This window comes from Geospiza fortis, unplaced genomic scaffold (assembly GCF_000277835.1).
Source record: "Geospiza fortis unplaced genomic scaffold, GeoFor_1.0 scaffold41, whole genome shotgun sequence".
Classification (NCBI taxonomy): Eukaryota; Metazoa; Chordata; class Aves; order Passeriformes; family Thraupidae; genus Geospiza; species Geospiza fortis.
This window is the reverse complement of record NW_005054299.1, coordinates 6,959,904-6,967,139: the sequence shown is the minus strand read 5'-3', so window position 1 is coordinate 6,967,139 and position 7,236 is coordinate 6,959,904.

The window sequence follows — 7,236 nt, the reverse complement described above, 5'->3', positions numbered from 1 at the left end:
AAAGGAAGAAAGGAAGAAAGAAAGAAAGAAAGAAAGAAAAGAAAGAAAGAAAGAAAAGAAAGAAAGAAAGAAAAGAAAGAGAAAGAAAAAGAAAGAGAAAATGTCTATCTCTAATCAAGTGTCAACCCTACTTATTTTAAAACATTTCTGCCAAGAACTAAGTGAATATCACAGTTTAGCAGTTCACACTTTTGTATGTTCATTATGTTGACTTTTTTGGATTTACTGGATAGTTGTGGTTATTACTAAAGCTGCCTTTTGTGTGTGTGTGTGTCAGGGAGAGGGTGCCATGGGATTTCTTCTTATGAAATATTTTCTTGGTTAGTTTTTCTCTTGGTGATTTTTGTTGGGTAACTGAAGTGGGGAGGGAGGAGGAAAAGGAGGGCAGCCTGGTGGGAAGGAGCAGTGAGGGCAGAATGGGAAGCATTAAAATTAAGCCCCCACCTGTTTTCTCTTTCTTCAAGTCATGTTTTATATGATGATGATGAGGTCATCAGGATGCATAAAAATGTGCCAGGAGATTCAAAAATTGGAAGGAGATTGTACAACATGAGTAGAAAATACATTTGAGTGCATGTGCAGAATCCCTTCCCCCAGAGAAGCACACAAACAGGCTTTCTGTGGTCATTCCCTGGTAACCCGCACAAAGAGCTGCTCAAACAGCTGTGCCTTTGGCTGAGCACCATCCATGGGGCTGCTGTGGAAAATGCTGATTTTGGGGCATTAACTTCCCCAACACAAATTCAGAGAAATATACTGACAGTTATTAATGGAAGGGATTGTGAATCCTGAATAAATATGTGCCGCGTTGGGAAATTATCTTCTTTATTTATTGTAACAAAAGATTCATATGTGCATTGTACTCAGGGAATGATTAAAGGTATGTGAAAAAGCAATGTTTTGAATTCCAATACAGCTTATTAGGTGACATCAGTCTAACTAAAGTACCTGACACCACATTTTAAAAGTATCTAAGTATTTTGAAAACAGAGAACAGTATGATTAAAAGATGTCAGAAGTACCATGCTGCCTATGTATTAAAACATGCCATGTTGATCAAGCATGAGAGTGTTTTTCATCAAAATTTGGATATCTTATGCTGAAAATTTGGTTATCTTATGCTGAACTTAAGCAGGAATAGAGAACTGCACACTTTTCTGCTTTTGCTACCTATGGAGGGACAATATTAAATAAGAAGTAGTTATTACTATACTTGTATAATTCTGATATATTGTATTTATATACCATGGCATAAATTTTTATGTATTTTGGAATTAGTGTCAAATCAGTAGAACAGTGGTAGCCAAGAAGACATTTATGTGTATTTTACCAAGTTAAAAGTTTTCTGTTTCTCATCTTTTGAGGAATATATTCAATAACTGCTTTTAATAGTGACACCTACTTTGACACACTGAAAAGATTGTTAATGTCAAGTCACATGTTGATATAAAATTACTGTTTGCATGTTGCATAAGCAATATAAGATTTGTGAAGCTTCATGTATTCCATTTAAGTGGGCTAGTCCTAATAAATATGGCATTTTTTATTGTTGCTTAGCAGTCTTCCTTAGACATAAAATTAATTTGTATTTTGGGGGACAATTACAATTTTTATGGGCAGAGCCAATGTTAAATTATGTCTTGTTATTCTGTGTAACTAATAACATAAATTAGGGTGGTAATTATTATTTTTGTCACTAATAGCTGTTGTTGTAGAGCACTTTTTAAGGAGAGGGCACATAACAAGAACTGAAAATCAACCCATTGCTATGTTAGTCACACATGGCAAGCAGCATGGTATAAATTCCCTCTGAAAGTTACAGAAGGATGCTGAACATCAGGGCATGCTAAAGGTCAGGCTTAATAATGGGGCATAAATCTCAGATCCCCTCAGTGAACATCTAATGCAATGAAAATCAGGATGTCTTTACTGAGTCCCTAAACCACTTTTTGTGCTCACAGCTACATTCACAAAGTTTAGCTTGTGATAGGACCCAGAAGTGTGTAGGAGGTTCTTGTCAATACACTTAGTGAAAAGAGGATCAAAATAACATTCTGTAATCTCACGTGTGGGACCTGAACCTGCACTTCTGATGTTGTGATTCATCTGTATCATCAGCAACTGTTTACAGGGATTCCTTGTTGGTGATTCCATGGAAAATAAGACTGTGACAGGAGGCCATATCTGAAAAAATTTTGTATCTATTTTTTGATAGTTTTTAATTCCCTTTTCAACACTTTATTTCAACGTTTTCAAATTTTCACTGTTTATACATCTACTTTTTCTGCCACCTTTTTATTAACCTTGAGCACAACAGATATATACTGATCTTTACTGAGAGGATATTCTACATTAAGTGAAACTTCAGAATACCAAAGAGTCTGACACGTCATCCATGGCAGTTATTTAAAATATTCACCTATGGTTGCAGAAAGATCCCTCTAAAAATGACCCTTCTTCCTTCTTATACTAACCTGATATAAAAGTACTTAAATCAGTGCCAAAAGGACTGAAAGGAATAATTGTGATTAAATTCCTTTTGACACTGCAAATTCTCCTCACAATCCAATTCTCAGATTTCACTGCATCCCTTCTTAAGAAAAGCTGGCTGGCCCAATTGTGCAAGAATGTTTTATAAGGCTATGAAACCAAAGGCTGGTTAATCAGGCCCTTTCTGCAAATGATAACGACCAAGGCAGAAATGCTGCAACAAAACTGATGATTCAGGTGGACAGTAGGAGACAGCTGCTGAACTGCAAACAGAACATGAGTCACCTTCTCCCTCACTCTTGAATGAAAAAAAACCAAACCAAAACAATAATATGATTAGAAATTACTTTCTCTACCCTCAGATTGAGGGAAGAGAGTGACAGCCCATCTGTCCTTGCTTAAATAACTAGATAAGTGTATTACTGGTGGTGGATGGAATGGTGTAGCCACATAGGTCTGGAAATGGAAGAGTAATGCTGACCAAATAATCATGCTAAAGTCAGGTAAAGAATAATTCTGTGTGAATAAAAACCAATTTGGAACCTGGGATTTAGCCTTCTGCAACAGAGTAGTCACAACAATAATCCTAATAAGTAATGGGAACATAGGGACAGCACTTGTTAGTTATAAATAATTAATTATCAGCAATGGGAAGCCTGTGGTAGTGGCAGGAGCCCAAGGCTGGTGCCCAGCAGGTACCTGGCAAATGAAATGTGATGGGCACACACAGTGTCTCCTGCCCTTGCCAGGCTCAAGTGAGAGGTATCAACTACTGAAACAGAGCAGGGGAACCACTTGCTGAAGGCATTGTAAAGGCTGCTTTCTACCCATTTATCCCTTTTTTGTCAGTAAGGTCCCAGGTGTTTTTATGGAACATGATTATGTGCAGAAGGAGCAAGGTGAGCTTCCACTCAGTTCAGCATTAAATTGAAAATTTAATGGTCCTTGCAAGCTCTTCTTCTCTGCCTGTGATAAGACGCCTTGAACTCCTGTAAGGAAACAACAACTGAAATCCACTTTTCCAAATTCAAGCCTGATGTTGTTCCCATTCATATTGTTTGGATCAGTTTGCCTACGTACTCCAACATCAGGTTTTTATCTTTCCCCGCAGAAAATAAAGTCCTGAACTGTACCTTCCACCCAAAATCAGGAAGACAGTTTTGGATAGGTAGAGTATCCAAAGTTCAGTTTTCTGAAATTATGCCCACAAGCAGCTAGCCAGAGTTTGGCTCTCTCAATTTGTTCACTTCCTATGAGGATGGCAGTATTATGACATCTAATATGAATGCAATAATCCAAAGAAAAACAAAATAACATGTTTTGTACATTTTCTGGTACCAAGGGATTACCATTTACTGCTGCTGTTATTTAGAAATACTGACATACATATATGTAGCCTTTCTAATTTTCTCAAAAGAAATGGGAACAGTATTATATCTGAGAAAACTAGCTAAACATTTAGTATTGTGACTAATATAATTTGTGATTCATCTCAGTTTTACCTTTTTGTATATTAAACACTGAATAATTTCTCTCTGACAGACAAGTACTATGCATATGCACAGCCCAACACTTCTACCTTGCTCCCTATCACTGCAGGAGGATGGGGATAATTCTTCTGTTTGCACAAGGTCAGGCAGGACATTGGTAGCAGCAGACCTTTTACTAGCACTGCTGCAGTTTTTGGGTTCCAAATGGCTGAAATGTGCTGGACGCATCCTTGACAGCTTTAACCTATTGAAAAAAAATGGAACATCTCTAAAAGTTTCATTTCAAAATTTAGCCAGTATCAAATCTGGCATAATGTTTTCAGAGGAGAACATGCGGGTTCTTAGAAGAAAATACTCCTGAACACTCAGCAGTTGTTGAAGTTTACTTCTGACCACATTTTTGGGAAGCACACTGAAACACCCCACAGGAACAAGGGATGCATAAAGCCTACAAGCTCTTTACCAGGTGGAAAAGTCATTCTGTAACAGCTAAGAGATGAAATGAAAGAAAAGAGACACAGTTCAACACACATGAACTTTCTGAATGAAGGTAACTGAAAGGTCAAGAGAATAATCTGAGTGATCAGCAAGGTGGTGAGGCACACACCAAAAGTCAACTTCAGGTGTGCTTCCAATCGGCTGCTTATTTTGAGAGAACATAATTTGAACCTAATTTTTTGCACCTGCAAGCTGGTTATCTGGATTAGCCTGATACTTAACATGTGCCCTGTGAAGTTGCTCTCTTTTTTCTGAGGCTATGTTGATGCCTGTGCTTGGGGGCCTGCAGGCTTTGCTTATACATTACAACATTTTATTCCCTTTTACTTGGCTTTGCTTCCAGAAATCTATCAACAAACCCGTAAATTTTTTTGTTTTTCATTGTCTACCATTTTTTCTTCTGTAAAATGATGCCGCTCATGTCTTGAAGGTCAGTAAATGTCCTTTATGTAAACCTGCAAATGCTCATCAAGATGCTTTGATCTCTGTTTAATATCTTTCTCTGAATTGCTTTCTTTTAATTTCTAGCTTTAGTATTTTCCTCATCTTTTGTCTCAAATGCTTTCCTTTAGCTACCAAGATTTTTGATTTCTACATTCTGTGTTCTCTTTTATATTTCAAAGTGCTCAGAATGTTCTGATGCTTTATAAATGTTCTTGCATCGATATGCTTTTTCAGAGACTCAGCTGCTCACACCATGTTTTTTCTAAAAGGTTTTTTTATTTTGGTGGTTACTACCCTGACAGATGGAATTCTTGACTCTTCCATTTGAATCTGGTAAGTAATCTAAAAAGAGCTAGGTTGCCTCGGTGTAATTTGTGAGGCTGGGATTTAATTTCTTTCCTTATTTACAAACAACCAAGAACTTTGTTGGTTTCTATAGTGAAGATCGAAATATTCCCATTGAAGATAAACTGAGGCTTAGGAGGGGCAATTATTTTAAAAGCAGCGAATTTAGGAGGCAAATGTAAACTTTCTTAGTGTGCATAATACTTTCTTTTGAAGTATGTTTCAAAAAATGAGGAGTTTTAATTAATCATGCTTTGAATTTAGTATAAGTTGACTTTTCATCTCTGACTATGACTTGATTAGCTGTCAAAATACTATTATTATAATACTATTTTAATTTTTTTTTTTTTTAGAAATTCTTTGTTTGCTCCCTTGGAGATGATCATAACATAAATTCAGGCAGTTATAAAACTCTTCCTTCTACTTCTAAGCATTTATTCTTGAAATAAATCCTATTGAAGTCCCTGGGAGTAAGGGACAATCTGGCCCATGATATGGGAGAGTTGCTAATCTTACTTTTACCATAGCTATCTCTTGCCTGGTATCCTGCTTTGTGTCTGTTGGGCTCACTAAGGAAATAAATTATCCTTTGTCAATGTCTTGTTGGTAGATTTAAATAAGTCTTAGAAGATTAGTGAGACACAGTTTTCTCTGTAGAAACTCTGCTGATTTGACTCTGTGGCATCCTGAACATCCAATCATTTTATTTTGCCTTTAATGACTATTTCAAAGTAATGCCTTGAAAAACCAGTAGACTCTTCTAAATAAAGGTACGACACTTGTTCCCTCCAGTCTTCTGAAACTGTTGTTTTCGTGTAGTCTGAAATTTTAGTTTCCTCATAACATTCATGTTTTATGGGTCCAGTAATTTTTAAGAAGTTTCATATTTTGGCCAGTCAAAATTTTGCACAGCTGCTCCTCTTCATTAAAAAAACCAAACAAACACCTCCCCACCCCAAAAAAAGCCAACTCCCAAAAAAATCCATTCCTAAAACAAAACAACGAAACTCAAGACATTTTGAGAATAATAATTCTCTGATGTTCTGAGCAAAGAAAATTGATGCAGGAAAATAATATAGCGCTCTAACAAAATGCCACAGATTTTCTAATTGGTTTCTTTAGGTCCTTTTATTCCAATGCCATCACTGAGTGTTGTATGAGCTTTTTACTTCTGATGGACTTATTTTTTTCCACCACCTCTCAGCTTGTGATAAACCCTCCAACTGATGTCCCAGCTTCCTGTTCCTGATATGCAGAACACATGTCAGAAAAACTGGCCTAACTGGAAATTAAAAAAACCAAACAAAACAACAAAAAAACCTACCAAAAAAAAAACCCCACAACCAAAGAAACCCCATAAAAAATAGAGAGAGATACTATAAAATAAAAAATAGAGAAGTACAAGCACCAACCCAGTATGAGCTTTAGGGTGATAAAATTGATATTTTGGAGATTCTAGAGATTCAGTTGTAGTGAGATTTTTTTTTTTTTTTTTTTTGTTGCTAATATAAATTTCTTGGGCTTGTAAAAGATTCAATGAACCCATGGCTGTTTCTCATTAGTGGTGGCTGTCACTAAAATGAATATGTTGCTGAGTGTTCAGTTTCTGGGAAACGTGGTTGAAACACGAGCAGCTCTCTCGATGCAGAGCTCAGAGTCAGATGTTTTCAGAGGGGATGTTCCCCATTAAGTAATGACAGAGAACCATACGGAACACATTACAAATCGAAATACTGATTGATGAAGTGCCTGTGGTCAGCTTTCTACAGAAATGAGAATTTTGAACGTATTATCACGTCAGCATGGAATTGATCTCATGTACAATCACATTTTGTTTTTATTTCTCTTTTGCTTTACAGTCTCACACGTGCTGTTCCAGATCACGTTTATAGTGAGCAGAACCTCAGACTAAAGGAAATAAAGCATCAAGTTTGAGCTCTGATGTTTCATTGATTTAGCCAAGTTCACA